This window comes from Ovis aries, chromosome 5 (assembly GCF_016772045.2).
Source record: "Ovis aries strain OAR_USU_Benz2616 breed Rambouillet chromosome 5, ARS-UI_Ramb_v3.0, whole genome shotgun sequence".
NCBI classification, from domain to species: domain Eukaryota; kingdom Metazoa; phylum Chordata; class Mammalia; order Artiodactyla; family Bovidae; genus Ovis; species Ovis aries.
In genome coordinates, this window is record NC_056058.1 from 65,794,174 (window position 1) to 65,818,701 (window position 24,528).

General features: G+C 41.9%; 1 long non-coding RNA gene across 3 annotated transcripts in view; it reads right to left on the reverse strand.

Moving 5' to 3' along the window:
• The window catches only part of LOC105611754 (uncharacterized), a 206,166-nt gene that overhangs the window by 103,918 nt on the left and 77,720 nt on the right, over positions 1-24,528 (reverse strand). The window contains exon 3 of one of the 3 annotated variants that reach the window (XR_009600710.1): positions 20,184-20,264. The exons of the other annotated variants lie outside the window; for them this stretch is intronic. This is a non-coding gene — a long non-coding RNA (uncharacterized LOC105611754). The remainder of the gene's footprint in view (positions 1-20,183; positions 20,265-24,528) is intronic. 3 annotated transcript variants of the gene reach the window in all.

The window sequence follows — 24,528 nt, forward strand, 5'->3', positions numbered from 1 at the left end:
ACTCAGCAGTAGCCACAGGACAGGAAAATGTCAGTTTTCCTTTCAATCCCAAAGAAAGGTAATGCCAAAGAATGTTCAAACTGCAATACAACTGCACTCATTTAACATGCTAACAAAATAATGCTCAAAATCCTTCAAGCTAGGCTTCAACAATCGGTGCACTGAAAACTTCCAGATGTACAACCTGGATTTAGAAAAGGCAAAGGAACCAGAGATTAAATTGACAACATCCTGTGAAGCAGAGAAAAAGCAAGGGAATTCCCGAAAAACATCTACTTCTGCTTCATTGACTTTTCCTCATTTTATATTCTTGCTTCCTTTACCATAGCTTAATTAACCATTAAGTGTGGACTTATTTATGGGCTCCCTAGCTTGTTCCATTGATCTATGTGTGTCTGTTTTTGTGCCATTACCATACTGTTTTGATTACTATAGCTTTGTAGGATAGTTTGAATTTAAAGAGCATGATACCTGCAACTTTGTTCTTTCTCAAGAGTGCTTTGGCTTATTCGGGGCCTTTTGTATTTCCATACAAATTTTAGAATTATTTTTTCTAATTTTGTGAAAAAAGTCTCATTCTTAATTTTTAAACACTTTTGCAAACTACAAATAGTAGGAAGCTTTCTTGATTTGGTATTATGTCTAATATCTTAATGATAAAATTCTGAAAAATTCCTCTTGCTGTGTAGAAATGTACAAATATGTCAGCTATCACTGCTCCTATTTGACTTTGTAAAGGTATCCTGACTAATGAAATAAGGCATATAAAAGAAGGAAACAACATGGAATTTAGAAGTGAGGAACTAAAACTATGTAAAAATCCAAAAGAATCTATAAATAAATAGAATTATTAAGTGAACTTAGAAAAATTGCTGAATACAAGGTCAATATACAAATTTCTGTTGCATTTCTCATGCAAGCAAGACCCAAGAATGATAAAAAGGAAATATAATGTAATTATATTATTATTTATAACAACATAAAAAACAATCATATGTATGGGATAACTAGCAACAGATAAAGTCTTACAGAGAACTATAGATATTACAAAAAGAAATTTTAAAAGATATAAATAAATAAAAGGAAAGAATCCATGTTTGTGCATTAGAAGCTTCCAATGTAGTAAAGACATCTCCTTCTCTCAAACTTATTTACAGATTCAATGGAATCCCTATCAAAATACCAGCAAGTTTCTTTTTTTTAAAGAAACTGACAAGCTTATTCTAATACACGTGAAAATGCAAAATGCCAAGATAAACTCAAATAAAAAGAAGAAAGTTGGAGAATATATTACTAGGTAACAATATTTATTTGAAGTACTAGTAATTGAAGTGTGGACCTGGCACAAGAATATACGCACAAAGCACAGAAAGTGAAGAGAATTCCTAAGTAGATCCACACATTGTTTTGGTTACTAGACTTGTAGCAAAGGAGAAAAGTATCTTTGAAATGCAGTAAAGAAAAGATAGTCCTTTAATAAACTATGCTAGATTAAATAGATATCCAGGCTAATAAAATCTAACGGTTGCCATTCTTTTCCCCATTTTATAGAGGAAGATGATGGCACTGAAGAGAAGAATGCTGTTAACTAAGACCAAACAGCTGATAAACCAGAGCTACCCAAAAGGCCGTCAGTCCCAGTTATAGGCCAAGAGTTTTATATACATTGTCTCATGTGACTCCTCCAAATAGTCTTGTTTTGTCAAAAGCTTGTACATAAGAAAATAAACTTTCTTCCAACAAGCTGTGATAGGCAGAGGGAATGAACCCATCTCTGAAAAGATGCCCATATCCTAATCCCCCAGGACATGTGAATATGTTACTTTACATGGCTAAAGAGACTTTGCAGATGTGTATGGATCTGGAGATGGGGGAGACCATGCTGGATTATCTGGATGGGCCAAATGTGGTCACAAGGGAGGCAGAGGGGTCAGAATCAGAGAAGAGATGTAACCTTAAAAGAGTAAGTCAGAAAGAGTGAGTTGAAGATGTACTTGTTGGCTTTGAAGATGGTGGAAGGGGCCTCAAGCCCAGGAATGTACATGACCTCTAGATCCTGGAAAAGGCAAAGAAATGGACTTTTCCTAAGAATTCCTGAAGGTAACAAAGCCCTGCTGATACCTTGATTTCAGCCTGCTGAAGACCAAAAGACTTCTGACTTCCAGAATTGTAAGGTAGTAAAATTTTGTGTGACTATGTTTGTGGTAATTTGCTTCAGCAGCAGGAAACTAATGCACATGACCAATTAAGACTTGCTTCCAGGTTTCTCTGTCTGCACAGCCTGTGCCTTTATTCATAAGGGAACATACTTTAGTGTAATTACGGTAACAGGAAAGCAAAGCATTTATCAGAATGGTTTGCCCTACAGAGATCTTTGGTGCTGTCTAATTGATCATTGATCATGGTGTCTTTGAAATAGGTGGCAAATTACTAAAGCCTTTTTGATTTGTGTAAGAATTACAGGCATACTTAGCAACTGTCAGAATCGTCATCAAGTGAGAGCTCTGTGAATCACTCACCTTTAAAATATATGTAAGTATACAGAATGTGAAATGTATACATATATACATGCCTGTGTGTGCACATGTGTATGTATATCCACACCATACACATTTGTCAAGATCTATATAGCTGTGCATACAGATACATGTATGTACATACAAATGGATGGATATGTTTGCATGTATGCAAATGAAATGCCCTTGAACAAATACAGAAGAAACTTTATAAAAAGCGCTTCCAAGGAGGAGAAATAAGTTCCTAGGGGGTATGGGTTGGAAGCTTTTAATTTTACAATTACATATCCTTGTGTCCCTTTCAAATATTGACTCATTTAACAGTTTCCCTATTAAAAGCATACACATGAAATTTTATTTTAAAAGAACTATTCTATCTCCATCAGCAAGAGTTAAGAGAAACTCCATGTGGTTCCCCCCTCTCCCCCACCCAGGACCCTCAATCTCATCCAGCATGCACTTTTTCCACTCTCTGCCTTGAGACTGTGAGACCTCCTCTTACTGTGTCCTTTGTCCCTGTTCACTTGTATGCCACCCAGGCCCTCCTAACTAGCCCCCAGCCCCTAACCTCTCATTTCCCATGGCTCCCTGCATAAGTCACGAACCTCCCCATGCCCTCTTTCCTGGCTTAATTTTTCCCTGTAACATTTATCAGTATCTGGTGAACTGATCTGTAAACACCAGCTGCTGCTGCTGCTGCTAAGTCACTTCAGTCGTGTCCAACTCTGTGCGACCTCATAGACAACAGCCCACCAGAGTCCCCCGTCCCTGGGATTCTCCAGGCAAGAACACTGGAGTGGGTTGCTATTTCCTTCTCCAGTGCATGAAAGTGAAAGTGAAGCCACTCAGTCTTGTCCAACCCTCAGCGACCCCACAGACTGCAGCCTACCAGGCTCCTCCGTCCATGGGATTTTCCAGGCAAGAGTACTGGAGTGGGGTGCCACTGCGTTCTCCGAAACACCAGCTACTACTACCAAATCTTGATGATTACCTGAACCCTCCACCAGAGAGCATGCTCCACTAGGACAGGGATTCTTGCCTGCCTTGTTCACAACTGCAGCCCAGCACACATTAAAATACCTGACATGGCAGGCTCTCGGTAAATAAATACTAGGGAAGGAAATGAGAGAGGGGGTGAGTGAAGCAGTGATGGAAGGTTGACTGCTTTTCTGGGAATCCCAGTTCTGCTGGCACCGAGGTGAGGAAGAGATGAGCAGAGAGAGGTCTATTCTTTATGGCCACCCGTCTATCTGTCTGGCATAGATGGGTAGCAAGAAGCAACGGCTATTGAGACATGTGTCCTCTGCTTTAGGTCAGGTCCCCTCCACCCACTAATGCCCTGTGGCACCTCCGGAGCAGGAGCACAGCAAGAGAGATGCGGGAGGTGACCAACCAGCCAAGAGGTTGGGGGGCAGGTTAAGGGGCTCATGGCCTGGTAACCACCTAACTCAGAAAGGGACCACATGACAGTCACATTCAACAGGCCAGATAGCACCAGGAACAGCTGGATAAGAACTTTCACACTTCCCTAGAAGGAGGAACAATCCTGTGGAAAGGGTAACTGAGAACGATGCTGGGAACTTCCTGCATGACTTGAGTTAACCAGGTAAAATGTTTCAGGGGATGAGGCCCGAACTGTTCGCATATACAGATATGCACCTGGAAGTAGGCTTGTTTCTAAGAATATCACCTGTGAAAAATTACTGCATCACTTAGTAAATACTGATGAGCACTCTTCTACATTGGGCACAGGCTTAGTTCCTGAGGACACAACACTCAGCAGGACAGAGAAGTCTGTATGGAGCTTTTGTTCCAACAGGATAGGCCAGCAATGAAGAAGTCACCCAAATGAGGGGCATTGTCTTTGAAGGCTGTACTTGGTGCTGCAAAGGAGATGCACTGAAAGAAGGTGGGGAGCCCCCTTTGAGGACAGGTGTGCAGGAAGGTGTGGCAGAGAGAAACGGGGCACCTCCTGCGCCTGGCCTCCCCTTACACGGTGCTCAGGATGCTTGCTCCCCACCAGCGGTCCTCAGAATACCCCGGTGGCATCGTGGTGCGTGTGTGAGCTGAGAACTGAAGGATGACAAGGAACGGCCTGTGAAGATCTGGGAGAGGCTCTCTCAGCTGCGGCAACAGTTAATGACAAGGCCCTGAGGCTGGGAAAATGGGCGACACTCAGGCATCAGCATCGAGGCCAGCACGGTGGCAGCACAGGAGCAAACTGCGGACAACGGTGGGGGCGTGGGAGGCGGGAGGAGAGCTGGCATCCGCTGCACTGATGCCGGCGACGATGCAGGCCCCATCCACTGGACGGGCCCTGCGGAAGCCGTGCTAGGAGTTCTGAGAGGCAGGGGGAAGAGTTTCGACTTCATCTCCTGGCTTGAAGACATTCACAAACGGTGAATATACCGTGACTTATGGCTAATGCCATAAATTAAGCCTGTTCTCCAGTAGTGCTTGTCCCTAATAGGACTCTGAGCTTCCCAGGTGTTCAAGTGGCAAAGAATACACCTGCCAATGCAGGAGACGCAGGAAGGAGATGCAGATTCAATCCCTGGGTCAGGAAGATTTCCTGGAAGAGGAAATGGTTGCCCACTCTGGTATTCTTGCCTGGGAGATCCCATGGATAGAGGAGCCTGGCAGGCTACAGTCCGCAGGGTCACAGAGAGTTGGACAGGACTGACCATGTGCCCACACATACAATATGACTACACTAAGGGCTTTCCTTGTGGCTCAGCTGGTACAGAATCTGCCTGCAATGCGGGAGACCTGGGTTCTATCCCTACATTGGGCAGATCCCCTGGAGAAGGGAAAGACTATCCACCCACTCCAGTACGCTGGCCTGGAGAATTCCATGGACAGTTGATGGGGTCGCAAAGAGTCAGACACGACTGAGTGACTTTCACACTTACACACTAAGGACACAGAAATGGATACACCAGAAATGTTTGGTCCTTACATGAAAACATCTACAAGCAGAAGTAGAAAACATCTACTTCTGCTTTATTGACTATGCCAAAACCTTTGACTGCATAGATCACAACAAACTGTGGAAAATTCTGAAAGAGATGGGAATACCAGACCACCTGACCTGCCTCCTGAGAAATCTGTATGCAGGTCAGGAAGCAACAGTTAGAATGGACATGGAACTACAGACTGGTTCCAAATTGGGAAAGGAATATGTCAAGGCTGTATATTGTTATCCTGCTTATTTAACTCATATGCAGAGTACATGATATGAAATGCTGGACTGGATGAAGCACAAGCTGCAATCAAGATTGCTGGGAGAAATATCAATAACCTCAGATATGCAGATGACACCACTCTAATGACAAAAATTGAGGAGGAACTAAAAAGCCTCTTGTGGAGGGTGAAACAGGAGAGTGAAAAAGCCGGCTTCTAACTCAACAATCAAAAAACTAAGATTAGGGCATCTGGTCCCATCACTTCAAGGCAAATAGAGGGGGAAAAAGTGGAAACAGTGGCAGGTTTTATTTTCTTGGGCTCCAGAGTCATGGCAGATGGTGACTGCAGGCTTGAAATTAAAAGATGCTTGCTCCTTGGAAGAACAGCTATGACAAACCTAGACAGTGTATAAAAAAGCAGAGACAACACTTTGCTGACAAAGATTCATGTGATCAAAGCTATCGTTTTTCTAGTAGCCATGTATGGATGTGAGAGTGGGACCATAAAGAAAGCTGAGCTCTGAAGAATTGTTTTAATATGTAGTGCTGGAGATCAAACCAGTCAGTCCTAAAGGAAATCACTGAATATTCACTGAAAGGTCTGGTGCTGACACTGAAGATCCAATATTTTGGCCACCTGATGCGAGGAACTGTCTCACTGGAAAAGACTCTGACTCTTCTAAAGACTGAGGGCAGTAGGAGAAGGGGCAACAGAGGATGAGACGGTTGGATGGGATCATTGACTCAATGCACAGGAGTTTGGAAGGTAGTGAAGGACAGGGAAGCCTGGAGCACTGCAGTCCATGGGGTTGCAAAGAGTCGGACATGACTTGTGGACTGAACAACAGCAATACAACATAGTGTATGTTACATTAGTATATTTTATGTTACAAAATGCCACTGCTATTTACATAAGACTAGTTACCATTTGTCAACATACAAAGTTTTGGCAATACTATTGACTATATTTCCTATGCTCTACTTTACCCCTCTCCAGACTTATTTTGTAACATAAAGTCTGTACTTTTTATTGACCCTCACCAATTTCACTCATCCTCCCCCAACATCCCCCCTAACAACCACCAGTTTTTGCTCTGTGTCTGTGGGTCTGTTCTGTTTGATCATTTGTTTTGTTTGAGCCTATATATAAGTTAAATCATATGATATTTGTCTTTTATGTCTGACTTATTTCACTTGGCAGAGTATCCTCTAGGTCCATAAATATTATCACAAATAAGATTTCATTCTTTTTTATAACTGAATAATATTTCATTGTATATATATCATGTATTCTTTATCCATTCATCTATACATGGATACAAAAGTTATTTCCATATCCTGACTACTGTAAATAATTCTGCAGTCAGTGTAGGGGTGCATATATCTTTTTCATTTCATATTTTGTTTTCTTTGGAAAAACACCCAGCAGTAGAATGTTGGATTATTTGGTACTTCTAATTCTCTAAGACCCTCCATATGTTTTCCACAATGGTTATGCCGATTTACATATCTACCAAGAGTGCACAAGTGAAACTTCTCTCCACATCCTTGCCAACACCTGCTATTTTTTCTTTTTCATAATAGCCATTCTGACACGTATGAGGTGATATTTCATTGTGGTTTTAATTTGCATTTCCCTGATGATTAGTGACTAGTGGCCCCAGGACTAGAAAAGGTCAGCTTTTATTCCAATTCCAAAAAAGGGCAATGCCAATGATTGTTCAGACTATCACACAATTGTACTCATCTCACATGCTAGCAAAGTAATACTCAAAATTCTCCAAGCCAGGCTTCAACGGTATGTGAACTGTGAACTTCCAGATGTTCAAGCTGCACTTAGAAAAGGCAGGGGAAGCAGAGATCAACTTGTCAACATCTGCTGGATCATAGAAAAAGCAAGAGAATTCCAGAAAATAATCTACTTCTGCTTTATTGATTATGCCAAAGCCTTTGACTGTGTAGATCACAACAAACTGTGAAAAATTCTTTAAGAGATGGGAATACCAGACCACCTGACCTGCCTCCTGAGAAATCTGTATGTAGGTCAAGAAGCAGCAGTTAGAACTTGACATGGAACAACAGACTGGTTCCAAATTGGGAAAGGAATATGTCAAGGGTGTATATTGTCACCCTGTTAACTTATATGCAGAGTAAATGATGCTGGGAGGGACTGGGGGGCAGGAGGAGAAGGGGACAACAGAAGATGAGATGGATGCTGGATGGCATCACTAACTCGATGGATGTGAGTCTGAGTGAACTCCGGGAGTTGGTGATGGACAGGGAGGCCTGGCATGCTGCGATTCATGGGGTCGCAGAGTCAGACACAACTGAGCGACTGAACTGAACTGAACTGAGAGTAAATGATGCGAAACGCTGGGCTGGTTGAAGCACAAGCTGGAATCAACATTGCTGGGAGAAATATCAAAAACCTCAGATATGCAGATAACATCACCATTAGGGCAGAAAGTGAAGAGGAACTAAAGAGGCTCTTGATGAAAGTGAAAGAGTGAAAAAGTTGGCTTAAAACTCAACATTTCATGTTGATGTATGGCAAAACCAATACAATACTGTAAAGTAACTAGTCTCCAATTAAAATAAATAAATTTATATTAAAAAAACTCAACATTCAAAAAAACTAAGATCATGACATCCAGTCCCATCACTTCATCGCAAACAGATGGGGAAATAATAGAAACAGTTCAGTTCAGTCGCTCAGTCATGTCTGACTCCTTGCGACCCCATGAATCGCAGCAAGCCAGGCCTCCCTGTCCATCACAATCTCTCAGAGTTCACTCAGACTCGCATCCATTGAGTCAGTGATGCCATCCTGCCATCTCATCCAATGTTGTCCCCTTCTCCTCCTGCCCCCACTCTCTCCCGGCATCAGAGTCTTCCAATGAGTCAACTCTTTGCATGAGGTGGCCAAAGTATTGGAGTTTCAGCTTCAGCATCATTCCTTCCAAAGAAATCCCAGGGCTGATCTCCTTCAGAATGGACTGGTTGGATCTCCTTGCAGTCCAAGGGACTCTCAAGAGTCTTCTCCAACCCCACACTTCAAAAGCATCAATCCTTTGATGCTCAGCCTTCTTCACAGTCCAGCTCTCACATCCATACATGACCACTGGAAAAACCATAGCCTTGACTAAACGGACCTTAGTCAGCAAAGTAATGTCTCTGCTTTTGAATATACTATCTAGGTTGGTCATAACTTTTCTTCCAAGGAGCAAGTGTCTTTTAATTTCATGGCTGCAATCACCATCTGCAGTGATTTTGGAGCCCCTCAAAATAAACTCTGACACTGTTTCCACTGTTTTCCCATCTATTTCCCATGAAGAGATGGGACCAGAAGCCATGATCTTCGTTTTCTGAATGTTGAGGTTTAAGCCAACTTTTTCACTCTCCTCTTTCACTTTCATCAAGAGGCTTTTTAGCTCCTCTTCACTTTCTGCCATAAGGGTGGTGTCATCTGCATATCTGAGGTGATTGATATTTCTCCCGGCAATCTTAATTCCAGCTTGTTCTTCATCCAGCCCAGCGTTTCTCATGATGTACTCTGCATATAAGTTAAATAAGCAGGGTGACAATATACAGCCTTGACGTACTCCTTTTCCTATTTGGAACCAGTCTGTTGTTCCATGTCTAGTTCTAACTGTCACTTCCTGACCTACATACAGACTTCTTGACAGACTTGATTTTCTTGGGCTCCAAAATCATGACTGCAGTCATGAAATTAAAAGACGCTTGCTTTCTTGAATAAAGGAAATGGCAATCCACTCCAGTATTCTTGCCTGGAGAATCCCATGGACGGAGAAACCTAGTAGGTTACAGTCCACGGGGTCGCAAAGAGTCGGACACGACTGAGCGACTTCACCTTCACCTTCTTGAAGAAAAGCTATGACCCACCTAGACAGCATATTAAAAAGCAGAGACATCATTCTGCCAACAAAGCTCCGTCTAGTCAAAGCTATGGTTTTTCCTGTAATATGGATGTGAGAGTTGGACTATAAAGAAAGCTGAGTGCTGACGAATTGATGCTTACACACTGTGGTGATGGAAAAGACTCTTGAGAGTTCCCTGGACTGTGAGGAGATCAAACCAGTCAATCTTCAAGGGAATCAGTTCTGAATATTCATTGGAAGGACTGATGCTGAAGCTCCAATACTTTGGCCACCTGAGAGCTGACTCATTGGAAAAGACTCTAATGCTGGGAAAGATTGAGGGCAGGAGGAGAAGAGGACGACAGAGGATGAGATGGTTGGATGGCATCACTGACACAATGGACATGAGTTTGACTAAACTCCAGGAGTTGGTGAAGGACAGGGAAGTCTGGTGTGCTGCAGTCCATGGGGTCACAAAGAGTCAGACATGACGGATCTACTGAACAACAACAAACAAAAAATGAAGGAATCAATTTTCCTGGGTATTAATTTTAGAGTCTATCCCTTTCTAGATATAAGTACTCTATCTAGATAAAGATAGGCTCTTTCTTTCAAAGCCTGTTTCTTCCTTCATATTACTCTCTCCTTTACATCATGAATAGTTTGCACACAGCCAATCGTGCTGTCCAATGGCTGGGCTGTGTGCTCATCTTCACCGCCTCCCAGTGAGAACACCAGATCAGGAGTTAAGTGAGCCGAATTGGGAGTCCTATGCTACCAGCTGCGAGGTCTGGAGTAGGTTCTGCTCAACCTGGACTCCCCCCCTTCCTGCTGTGTCCAATGAAGCTGTCTAGAATCCACTGTCTCTAAGCCTGGGAGCAGCTCTCTCATCCTCTCTGCACTCGGTCTATGAAAGGGGCACATCCTCGGGGTTGGAGAGACCCCTGCCTACTTTCCCCTCTGTGTTTCTTGCTCCACCACATTCACAACAGAAAGTTATGCAGCACTGAGAAACTGGTACTCATAGAACTTTCCAAACCTCTCCCAGATCAAGTGAAGTTAAATCTGGATATTTAAACTTTCTGGCATATACTAAATCCCTCCAGCTATGCTAAACAACTTCTCCTTGAAATAAAAAAGGGATACAGTCACAAAAGATGAGTTAATCCTAAGCATCTCCCGAAGGACCTTCCCTCATCCTGACAGAGCCAAACAATTAGCCCAGGCTGGCAAATGATCAGCAAAAAACTCCAAGGAAGAAGAGAAAGCATTCAAGTGTCAGCTCAGACATTTTAGCCTGTTGTTCTGCAAGATCCATGTCTTAGCCCACAACTTTGTTTTTCTTTAAGTTTGAGCCAACTAATATATAAATGAGAACATTTTACATAAAAATTCAGATATAATATTTCTCTCAAAAAATCTGAAGATCTGCCTGTGCTCAGTCTCCACCGCCTTGCTGACATATAATACCACTGCCTCTTTACCCTTTTCCCACTGTTTCCCCACATGTCACCAAGGGAGACCGTGCTTCATCACGCTTGTACAGCCTTTCTGTTGTTGTTTTAAAGCAGAAGAAAATTTATATCAACACTGGTAAAGCCAGATATACATCAAATGGACTGATCAAGAAAAATGGAAAATGGTGTTTTTCTAAGAGGAAGAAGAGCATTGCTTCTTGTGTAAGCAAATGTGAACCCACATGAGTCTTTTATCTGCCTTCCCCTGTGGACATTTAAGTTTGAGAGAATTTGGGAAGCCTCGGGTGTGGGCTTCCCTGGTGGCTCAGAATCCACCCGAAATGCAGGACACCCAGGTTCAATCCCTGCATTGGGAAGAGTCCCTGGAGAAGGGGATGGCTACTCACTCCTATATTCTTGACTAGAGAACTCTATGGACAGAGGAGCCTGGCGGCTACAGTCCACGGGGTCACAAAGAATCGGACATGACTGAAGTGACTTCGCATATAGAGTATGAAAAGACAATACTGACACCCAGTGGTCCATTAACCAGCTCCCACTCAGTGCCCTAAATTCCTGAGGAGGGCTGGCTACTCAAACTCAGACAAAACTGTCTTCAGGTTCTAGAAACACAGGAAAGAAAAAGACCACCAGTAGCTAATGGCAATAGAGCAAACAAATAAAAATAGCATGTACTGTTTTGTTTTCTAAACCTTTCTGATGGGGATCTGGCTAAATCTTGGTTTGGCTCAACTATCTCCATTATACCAAAAGCATTTGTATTCAATAATGTATTTCTCTTACAAAACAGAGACAATTATGCTTTTGAAAATGCAAGACTTCTTCCCCAAGAGGTAAAAGCTCAAAACCCCTGAAATCTTCCATAATGATTTCTTTTATTAATTAGTCTTCTAGGCACTGAAAAGTAAATAATAAATACCCAAGATTATGCATGTGTGCCGGTCACTCCGTTGTGTCAGATTCTATGAGACCCTATGAATTTTAGCCCTACAGACTCCTCTGCCCAAGGAGATTCTTTACCACTGACCCATCAGGGAAGCCCCTAAAATTATCAGGACAGAGAATCTGTTAGACTTGTTTGTGAACCTCCCACCACAGCCCCAAATCCTTCAATCTGGAATAATAATGAGGTTACCACAGGAAGGAGAGCTGAGGCAGAACTGGCAGAAGAATGCATTTTGAGAGCTGCTTTCATTTCCTATGGGCTAATGGTCTCCAGAGTCTTAAAATCAGCAAGATCTAAAATATAATCTTTGGTGATATTTAGTTTGACTACTGAATGAAAGAAAAATAAGTTAAAAGTGTATTTTAATAATTATTGTTTCACATCTAGAGCCTTTGAGAAAAAAAAAAAAAAAGCAACCTGGTCTTCCAATCATAAGCTGACATGTCAATGTAATACTCTAAATTGGACTTCAGAATAATAGCACTGGTGAGAAATGTAGGAAGACATGATGCAAATTTTAAAAAATATCTAAAGTTCCTGCCATTTTATTAGAGGAAAAATCACCAGCTCGTATCATGGCATAACTGAAAAGCTCAAGACACATGTTCAGGTCAAATAGAGGGAACAGATTCAGAGAGTCTCTCTCCTCTCAGAAACAACAACATCAAGAAAAACAAGTGCTGAAAAGAAATCAGCCACAACCAAACAAGGAAATCAAACGTCAAGATCTCTACAAGGCAGAAGGAAGGAAGAAGACTGGCTCCTGTCCTATCCCCAGAGGGTAGTGAAAGTCCTAAGAATGTCCCTTAATATTCCCAAATTGGACAAGAAATGCAAGAAGAATGGTATCCTTTTTGTCTCTTTTGACCTCAAGGACGTAATTAGAGCTTCCCTCATAACTCAGTTGGTAAAGAATTTGCCTGCAATGCAGGAGACCTGGGTTCAATTCCTGGGTCAGGAGGATCCCCTGGAGAAAGAAATGGCAACCCACTCCAGTACTCTTGCCTGGAGAATCCCATGGACAGAGGACCCTAGCAGGCTATCGTCCATGGGGTCACAAAGAGTTGGACATGACTTAGCGACTAAACCACCACCACCACCTACTTAGAAATAAAACTGGTTAGGAGAAATGAAAAGGAAGTGAACAGTAGCATGGTCCACTGGTGCAGAATCATAGGCTACTGAACTCCACACTCAAGTGAGGGAATCATCTAGAAGGCATCACCCTATGCTTCATTAACTGGAGCAATTCCAGGCATAGGATAGAAAATGAAATTTAAGGAAAAGAACAGGAACCAGTACCTCTAAGAAAGACTGCACCTGACCCCAGCTGAATCCTTCCCCCATCACACACACAGAAGAGAGAGAGGAAGAGGGAACACAGGGCTTGAGCCTTTCAGCTGTAGCTGGAAGATAAGTCAAGTCTCAGGTAATGGTGGAAAGAGGGTGGGGAGAATTCTCTCAGGCTGTAGGCAGTCTACAGAGCAGCTCTTTTAAGCAACAGTCATGCAGCAGGGATTGAAGTTTTAATGTGAAAATACCTAAGAAAATACAGCATGAGAAAGAAGTTAAAAAGATTAATATCTTGATCTCACAGAAAACATACCCCAAGGATCATTCCCAAGTGCTTTGTCCAGTGGAAAAGATTAATGGGAATAAGATTATTTCAAAGCAATAAACAGAAAATAAAACCTCTCAAAGTCCCACCAATAAATCTACAGAATTAAATATAAAGGGATATGGCCAATGGAAGGAAAGAAATTAATAACCTAACTAAAATAATACTATTTTAGAAGTAATGAATAAATTAGAAACAGCAAAAAGAGAACAGGTGAAAATTGAAAGAGAAATTCAGGACATAGAAGAAAGGCAAGGTAATCATAGTAGATATGGAGGGGGGAAATGAAGTTTATGAAGAGCAGATATTATATAAGAGAAAGCTCTTTTTATATTCTTTTTAAACTTTTATTTTTTATTAGAGTATAGTTGATTTAAAATGTTGTATTAGTTTTCTGTTGAACAGCAAAGAGAATACATACATACATATATCCTCTCATTTTTAGATTCTTTTCCAATATAGGTCATTAGAATATTGAGGAGAATTCTCTGTGCTATACAGTAGGTTCTTATTAGTCATCAGTTTTATATATAGTAGTGTGTATATGTCAACCCCAATCTCTCAGTTTATCATCCCCTGTTCCAGATTCTCCATCAATTCAGAGGGAAAGAATCCCTTGCAATTCAGGAGACACGGCAAGAGCCCCAGGTTGATCACTGGGTCAGGAAGATCCCCTGGAGAAGGAAATGGCAACCCACTCCAGTATTCTTGCCTGGGAAATCCCATGGACAGAGGAGCCTGGCAGACTATTGTCCATGAGGTCACAAAAGAGTCAGACATAATTTAGTGACTAAATAACAACAGCCTGTTTTTATATCCTAAAGACAGAAAATCTCTGGAGTAGTGCTATGGTTTAAACTGTGTTCCCCAAAGAGATGTATTAAAGTCCTAAGTGTTTAGTACCTGTGAATGTGAATTTATTTGTAAATAGTCTTTGTGGATATAGTCAAGTTAAAATGAGATCACAGTAGGTGGAATCTAATCTGCCTTTTATACAAGAAAACAGGGACACTAGGAAGAGAACCTGTGTGAAGACAGAGGACACCTATGGAAGGACAGCCTAGGGAGCATGGAAGCAGGGATTTGAGCACTGCACCTACAGACCAGGGAACCCCAGCGACTGCCAACCTTCACCGGAAGCCTGGAGAGGAGAAAGGAAAGGAGGTGCACTTAAGGAGAATCGACACCGCCAAGTCCCTCTTTTCAGCTAGTAGCCTCCAGAACTGTGGGAGAATAAATTTTCATTGTTTCAGACCACTCAGTTTGTGGTACTTTCTTACAGTTAGATGTTCCAGAAAACTAACACAAGTAACAATGCCTACAAATGGAACAAAAGAATAAATCACTTAACTATGTACTAATAAGAATTGTTTAATGAAATAAAATAAACTGGAAAAGTACAGATGGGCAGGATATACCATATTCCAGAAAGCCTGAAAGAGCTGATGGACACCAACGACTGCCATGGTTAAACAATTAAACTTCAAGAAGAAAAAACAAAAAAATTTTTTTCAAACTTGGAGGCAGAAAAAACTCAGAGGCTCTGATAATTTCTGATCCCTTTTCTTGAAGAATAAAATGAAAACTTGTTTCTGATGAAATAATGAAATCCAGCCAATCAAGGCAGAAATCAAAATAGATCTCAGCTATGCTCAACATTCAGAAAACTAAGATCATGGCATCCCGTCCCATAACTTCATGGGAAATAGATGGGGAAACAGTGGAAATAGTGTCAGACTTTATTTTGGGGGCTCCAGAATCACTGCAGATGGTGACTGCAGCCATGAAATTAAAAGATGCTTACTCCTTGGAGAAAAGTTATGACCAACCTAGATAGCATATTCAAAAGCAGAGACATTACTTTGGTGACTAAGGTCCATCTAGTCAAGGCTATGGTTTTTCCAGTGCTTATGTATGGATGTGAGAGTTGGACTGTGAAGAAGGCTGAGTGCCAAAGAATTGATGCTTTTAAACTGTGGTATTGGAGAAGACTCTTGAGAGTCCCTTGGACTGCAAGGAGATCCAACCAGTCCATTCTAAAGGAGATCAGCCATGGGATTTCTTTGGAAGGAATGATGCTAAGGCTGAAACTCCAGTACTTTGGCCACCTCATGCAAAGAGCTGACTCATTGGAAAAGACTGATGCTGGGAGGGATTGGGGGCAGGAGGAGAAGGGAACGACCGAGGATGAGATGGCTGGATGGCATCACTGACTCGATGGACATGAGTCTGAGTGAACTCTGGGACTTGGTGATAGACAGGGAAGCCTGGCGTGCTGCGATTCATGGGGTCACAAAGAGTCGGACACGACTGAGCGACTGTACTGAACTGATGCAGAAGAAGCTCAGATAAAACAACGTGGGGTGAGTACTGAACTGTTTTAAATATAGTACTAATAAAATTAACACTGGGAATTAGGGTTGGGAAGTATAAATCTTCATAGAAATTTTATAAATCTTACTGAAATATTTTAAATATTATAAACTGTATTAGAAAACAACTAATTATGTTTTGAAAGAAGGACACGAGTCAATGAATACTGGATATAATTTGAATATGAGATTAAAAAATAACGAATCTAAACTATTTAATGTTTCACCTCATTTTCTTTTTTTTAACATTCAACAATTTTTAACAAATAGTGATCAAGTTTTGGACATTGTGTTTGACACCGGGAAGCCTTTATGACTAAGACACAGTCCCTGACTTTCAAGGTTTATATTTTGACAAAAATAATAAATCTGATGTTTGAACTTTATTAGATTTTTATATTGGCATCCTCATGGTTATCAGGGCTTGCCAGGTGACTCAGTGGTAAAGAATACACCTGCTAGTGCAGGAGACTTGGGAGATGCAGGTTCAGTTCCTGGGTCAGAAAAATCCCTTGGAGTAAGAAATGGCAAGCCACTCCAGTATTCTTGCCTGGAAAACTCCATGGGCAAGAGGAGCCTGCTGGGCTACAGTCCATGGGGTCACAAAGAGTCAGACATGACTGAGCACGCATGCACATCATAGGTAACTCACACCCAAGTATTAAACAGACATTGGTCATGGGGCTTTACACATGTCTTATGGATTCTGTGCAACAGAGCTACAAGAAAGGTACATTATTATCCTCATTATACACTAAGAAATATTTACCTAAAGGTCATTAACTTCAAGCTCACCTCTACTTCTTTCTGTCAAGTTCTCCTAAAATTCATTTAATAGTTTTTTTGTGTGCAAGAATAAAACAGGAGGAGGAAAAGAAGGAAGGGAACAGAAAAACTGGAATCCAACTTGAGCCCAAATATTCATTAGCTGTGTGAGATGCTTAATTTTATGAATCAACTCGAATGAGGATGCCTAGATAGATGGTAAAATATTATTTCTGTACATATCTGTGAGGGTATCTCTGGAAGAGATTAAAATTTGAACCTGTAGAGTGAAGAAGACCTCCCTTACCAATTCAAGTGAGTATCATCCAACCCATGATCCGAATCAGTGCAGGTGAGCGTTATCCAATCCAAAAAAGAACAAAAAAGCAGAGTCAGGGCACATTTTGCTCTCTTTGCTTGAACTGAGACATCCATTTTTTCTCTTTTCTTAGATATCTGTACCCCTGGCTCTCAGGTTTTGGACTCAAATTAGGATGTATGGCCCTTCCCACCCCTAATTTTCAGAAGTTTAGATTTGGACTAAATTATACCACTGGGTATCCTAGTTCTCTTGCTTGCAGGGAAGAATATGGGATTTCTCAGCTTCCAATCTCAAAGAAAGGCAATGCCAAAGAATGTTCAAATTACCATACAATTGCACTCATTTCACATGATAGCAAGATTATGCACAAAATCCTTCAAGCTAGGCCTTAGCAGTATGTGAACAAAGAAATTCCAGATGTACAAGCTGGATTCAGAAAAGGCAGAGGAACCAGAGATCAAATTGCCAACATATGCTAGATCATAGAAAAAACAAGGAAATTAAAAAAAAAAAATCTGCTTCATTGGCTATGCAAAAGCCTTTAACTGTGTGGATCACAACAAACTGTGGAATATTCTTGAAGAGGTTGTAATACCAGACCACATTACCTGCCTCCTGAGAAACCTGTAAGCAGGACAAGAAGCAACATTTAGAACCAGACATGAAACAATGGACTGGTTCATAATTGGGAAAGAAGTATGTCAAGGCTGTATATTGTCATCCTGCTTCGTCAACTTACATGCAAAGTACATCATACGAAATGCTGGGCTGGATGACTCACAAACTGGAATCAAGATTGCCTGGAGAAATATCAGCAGCCACAGATATGCAGATGATACCACTTCAATGGCAGAAAGTGAAGAGGAACTAAAGAGTCCCTTGATGAAAGTGAAAGAGGAGAGTGAAAAAGCTGGCTTAAAACTCAACATTCAGAAAACTAAGATCACTTCATAGTGAATGGATGGGGGAAAAGTGGAAATCGTGTCAGATTTCATATTTTGGGGCTCCAAAATCAATGTGAATGGTGACTTTAGCCATGAAATTAAGACACTTGCTCCTTGGAAGAACAGCTATAACAAAACTAGATAGCATATTAAAAAGCAGAGACATCACTTTGCCAACAAAGGTCCATATAGCCAAAGCTATGGTTTTTCCGATATTCTTGTATGGATGTGAGAGGTGGAACACAAAGATGGCTGAGTGCTGAAGAATTAAAGCTTTTGGACTGTGGTGTTGGAGAAGACTTTTGAGAGTCCTTTGTATTGCAAGGAGATCAAACCAGTCAATCCTTAACAAAATCAGTCCTGAATATTCATTGGAAGGACTGATGATGAAGTTGAAACTGCAATACTTTGGCCATTTGATGCAAAGAGCCAACTTATTGGAAAAAGGCCCTGATGCTGGGAAAAATCGAAGGCAGGAGGAGAAGGGTATGATGGATGAGTTGGTTGGATGGTATCATTGACTCAATGGACATGAGTTTGAGCAAACTCAGGGAGATGGTGAAGTAGTGAAGGACAGGAAAACCTGGTGTGCTGCAGTTAATAAGGTCACAGAGTCGACTGAACAGCAGCTTCCATATCCATATGAGCCATTTTTTATAACAAATCAATCTCTGTCTCTGATCTTTCTCTGTCTCTCTGTGTATGTACACACACATGTGCATGTACACATACACACACGTGTACGTACACATACGTATATGTACACACATGTATATGTACACATACATACACGTGTATATCTACACATACACACATGTATATGTACACACATGTATATGCACACACATGTATATGTACACACACAGATACACATTGTGTACACACAATGGTGTATGTGTACATATATCCTATTGGTTCTGTTTCTCTAGAGACCCCTAACTAATACACAGTGATACAGTGTGACCTTAGACACAGGACTATTCTGCATCTCATAGCAGAGGGATGGTGCTATTTGTCCGCACATCAGTTTGCCTCTTGGTCCTTTAATTATAGAACTCGATTTCAGGCCAGTAGATACAGAATAAGAACTATTATTCCCAACTTCCTTGGCAGCTGACTGACCATGTGACTATGCCATAACTCAATGGTTTATAAATGGATTTTGTGCAACTTGGGGGAAGAGACTATTAAGGAAATGAGTATGTTCCCCCTCCTTGCCACCATCCCCCCTGCTGCTTAGAATATCAAGTGATGACTGGAGGTTTTTGCATCATGGGGATGGGGCTCAATATTAAGGAGGCAGGAACAGAAAGCTGGAAGCAGCCTGGATCTCAGATGATTATGGAGCTCCCCTGCCCCAGGAGGCACATTGGTAAAGAATCTACCTGCCAATATAGGAGACAGGGGTTGGATCCCTGGGCCACGAAGATCCCCTGGAGAAGGAAATGGCAACCCATTCCAGTATTCTTGCCAGGAAAATCCCAAGGACAGAGAAGTCTGGCAGTCTATAGTCCATGGGGTCACAAAGAGTCGAACAAGACTGAGTGACTAAGAACCCCACACCCCCCACCCTAGAGCTGAAATGCTTGCATCTGGACTTTAAAGAAAAAAAGCATGAATGTTTATCTTCTTTATGCTATTATTTCTGTGTTTCAGATACAGTTAATCTAATCTTTAGTAATGCAAATGGATTTCCTTTTATATTTAGAAGTTGCAGTACCTTACCCATACTGAAAAGATTACCAGGTAATATCACATTGGAGCAAGGGTAGGGGACAAAGTCACATGCTGCAATGAATAAAGTGAAGCTCAGAGAGAAGTAAGACCAAAACTCAGATTTAGACCTGGATCATTCTAGCATCTGTAGAGACTGGCTGGTGCAATAAAACTGTCATCTGGGGCATTTTTTCACTTTTGAACCCATGTACTCTCCTCCCCTGAAGCCTCCTCAGAGTGAGAAGAATAGAAGCAATTTGATCCCTCACCAAGACTGGAAAACTTCCAAGATATTTTAATCATGCAAAAATGAAAAGGCCAAAAAGACAACGGACACCTCTTTCAGAAGCTGGCATACAGTTTTCAACCAAGAGAGACAAGGGGCGATGGAGAGAAATCAGAGAATAGCTACTGACAATTCTGAGGATTCCCACCACACCGACCTCTCCACCTTGATAAGGACCTCTGATTGCCTCCCAGATATTTGTCCCAGGCTCGTCTCTCTCTCCAGCTTCACAGGGATGCTGGAAATTCAAGAGGATCCATTTAACAAATACTCATCAAGATCTACAAGCATGCCAATGTACTAAACACCAGGATATCCAAGATGAATAAGACATAGCCTTTGCCTTCCAAGTTTATAATCTTCTGGCCAAAATAATAACTACAGTTTATTAGATGTTTTACATGAGCAAAATCTGGGCAGCTCACTTGCTAGTATGAAATATGCAGTATTCAGTGCCTATTATGGGTTCCAGGCAACAGATCTGAAGGAAATGTATATTATCTTCATTTCAAAGATGAGGAGGCAAGGCACATGGCAGTTACATAATTCACCTGAGGTTACAAAGCAAGATGTATATGTTGTTTCCTTTAAGACTTGCAACAGTTCCTAGTCCTTGGTACTTGTGTAACACCGTTAAGTATCGTGTTTCATCGTTGGCAAGGATGTGGGGAAATGGTCACACGCAGACCCGCGTTGGGAGTATTAGCTGACAGAATATTAATCAATGAAACATAAACAAGACTGAGAGAGAGAAAGCGGCTGACTCGAAGTCTCACATGGGTGAGAAACATGAGCCCAGGGAAACCACTCCAAACTGAACCTCATATGAAACCCTATGTTCTATGATCAGATGAACAGAGGACCTATGTTGGCAGCCCCAGAAGGACATGTGAGGAAGAGGGTTGGGCAGCATTCAACATGGACTGACCTAGAGGTGATCATATTGAGTGAAGGTCATATTGAGAAATATCAAATGGTACTGTGTAACTGCAGAATCTAAAAAGAAATGATACACATGGAATGCTTCTTAATGAAAGGACACATCAAAGCAGAGCCCCACATGGTGATTGGTCCAGAGTAGGGAAAATCTTCTTGTATTGAGACAGCAAACTCTTGCAAGCAGATGAGAACTTGCCTCTTCTGGCAAAGTCCTAGGCCCATGTCTGGAGGTTGGGATGGGAGGGATGAGATGGATAAAGATATGAATGAAAATGAAATCTTTGTTTGCTGCCCTCTTAGCCCCCAAGAATACACAAGCAAAGCCACATATATAGGGGGAAAAAATCCTAGCAATGAAAAAAATCATTTGTGATGTCTACTTTAAAAATATTCACAACCTCAAAGTTGAGAGTTCTGTTTCATTCAGCGGGATTTTTTAGAACTTCAAGCCCAAGAGGCAGCATCTCATGTGACCCTGAAAGGACTACGTCAAGGAGGCAAGGGAGAGTGGGGCACTAGGATATACAGGAGTTTTGCAACAAAGGGTAGGTAGTGGAAACATCAAAGATTAGTCTTAAAGAAAATCAGAAATCCCAATGTAAGGAATTTCGTGCTTTTCTATGTTTGGGAAGATGCAAGAGTCTGAGCTCACTGAAATCATTCCTTTGATATACCTCAGCTTTCTGGGGCCAGTATCCTGTGTTTTTACATCCCAAGCCACCATAAGGAGTGTTGGCAGTCTGCTGGTTGCTACATGGCTGATATTCCGTTTCCTTCCTGAGTTCTCTCAGGGCTCACCAGCTCACCATTGGTAGAGGCTGCAATGTCTGATGACTCTGACATCCTTTGTTTATTGATAAGGCAGGAAATATTCCCTTTCTTAGTAATATGGTTTCACTTTTCTAAATATCTACCTATCAGAGGCCCAAGTAAATTCCATAGCCAAATCTTGCCACAGTATCACAATTAAAGAAAACAGAAAGGATGAAATCAAAGAAACAGTTCTGAAAGTAGAAATAAGTTCTCATGTGAGTCAAAGGAGATCCAATGCATCAGGTCAAACATACTGCCAACCTCTTTTTTGCTCTCTTTCTGGTCTATCTCTCAGCCTGATACTACCCCGAACCCTTCACTTCCCTCCATAGCTCACACCCAACTATCTACTAAAATCTCCCTAACTTGTGCTGTGATATTATGATTTATAATAAGAAATATATATTTGGTCTTCCTCTCTAGTCTAGCACAGAATACTTGAGTGAATATCCCAAATGATGACAGAACAAAGCTGTTTTGTTATGTTAATGAGTGACTTAGATCACACTTAGGGATGAAGGCTTGTTGCCAGGAGAACCAATTATCAATGAAAAAATGTTGCCTGCCAAGTAAGTAAATAAAGGATGTTGTAGCCATCAAGAGTTGCAGCAAGGACCAGGAGCCCTGAGGACGGAGACTAGCTCGATGCCGGCTGCCAAGCCCTTAGTCACTGCACCAACCCCCACCCCCAAGGATGTACCCTGAAGGCGCTCAGGATGGAAAAGAGCAGCATGCTGGCTCTAGACAGCTGAGGTGCAAATGAAAGGGATGATTTCAGTGAGCCCAGACAGCTGCATCTTCACATAACACAGAAAAGCCCTGAATGCCTTGAGATGTTTGGTTTTCTTTAATTACCAGTAATCTTTTGATGTTCCATTACCTCAGAGATATCTGAGGGGCTATGTCCCAGGATTAAATCCCAGTTTTGTCCACTAAAGAAAACATAATTTTCAACTACTAGGCTGTACATTTTTTGTTTCAGTCAACACAACCATGTAATTAGATGTTGGAACGTTCAGTTGCCCACTCCACCCACTTCCTGATATCTAGGGAAGGAAGAGGGACTAGAGGTTGAATTGAAGGGAGGCCTGGCATGCTGTGATTCATGGGGTTGCAAAGAGTTGACACGACTTAGCGACTGAACTGAAGACATATGTAGAGGACTTCCCGGTGACAGGACCCCAGAGCATGCCCAACTTGCCACTGATAAGGGAATAAACTGTGGTATCCTAGAGCATCTGTGAGCAGAGAGAGACAAGTAAGCCCAAGCAGCTGATAGGGAAAATTAAAGAATGCAGAAACAAAAGACAATCAGGCAGATATACATCCATAAACTCAAACAATTAATTAGTCTCAGGGACTCCTAATTATGTCTCAAAGGTAAAGTCTAATGCATATCCCACAGTTGTTTAGTTTATAGAAACTAGACCCCAACTAGGAGTGTGACTCTGAGTACATGGTCCCCAGACCAGCGGGAGCCTGAAGATTGATAATGTTAAGCCCTGTGGCCTCACCTGGTTATTCTGTCACCCACCAATCAGAAACAAATGTGCACTAGCTGACCCTGTTCCCCATCACCCTCTCCCCTCAGCTCACCTTTAAAATCTCTTCCCCTAAGCCATCCAAGAGTTTGGGTCTTTTGAGCATTAGCCACCCCTACTCCTGGCTTGATAAGGTCTTCCCTGGTGGCTTAGATGGTAAAGAATCTCATACAATAAAGAATCTGCCTGCAGTGCAGGAGACCCAGGTTTGATCCCTGGATCACGTAGATCCCCTGGAGAAGAGAATGGCTACCCACTCCAGTATTCTTGCCTGGAGAATCCTCATGGACAGAGGAGCCTGATGGGCTACAGTCCATGGGGCTGCAAAGAGTCAGACATAACTCAGCAACTGAACAGCAAACACTAATTTAGTAAATAAAATGTTTCTCTGAGTTACGTGAGCCACTCTAGCAAATAAGCAGAACCCAAGAAGAGGGTTGTTAGAACCTCTAATCTATAGTCAGTTGTTCAGAAGCTCAGGTGACAACCTGGACTTGCAACTGGCATCTGCAGTGTGGCAAGGAGGTGCAAGCTTACAGAACTGAGCCCTCAACCTGTGGAATGTGATGCCATCTCCAGGAAAAGAGTGTAAAAACTGAGCTGAACCACAGGACAACCAGCTGATGTCAGAGAACTGCTTGGTGGCCTGGGAATGCCAACCCTTTCATGAATCAGAATTGGTGACCAGAACCCTTGTATGCCTTCTTTCCTCCACTTGTCTTTGTACACAGGCCTCTGTTCCTATGGTTTTCTCACTCTGAGAATCTGTTACATTCTTTCCAAATCATCCACCTCCAGAGACCAGCCTGGTCTTCAACAATGCCCTTAAATGAAAAACCAAGGAAGGTCAAGAGGAGATAGGAGGGAGGGGAAGGGAAGGTGTGGAGGAAAAGGAAAATTCCAAAAAGGCAATATAAAAATATCAGTCATAAAGCTATGGAACAGAGATTCTTGATAGTATTTATGTTTCTTATCAAAAGAGACTGTCACAAAATTCACAGACACAAAGAGTAGGTTGCTGCTGCTGCTGCTGCTAAGTCGCTTCAGTCGTGTCCGACTCTGTGCAACCCCAGAGACGGCAGCCCACTAGGCTCCCCCGTCCCTGGCATTCTCCAGGCAAGAACACTGGAGTAGGTTGCCATTTCCTTAGAGGTTTCCAAAGGCTGGGAGCAGGGGGAAGAATGAGAGTTACTGATAAACAGTTACATC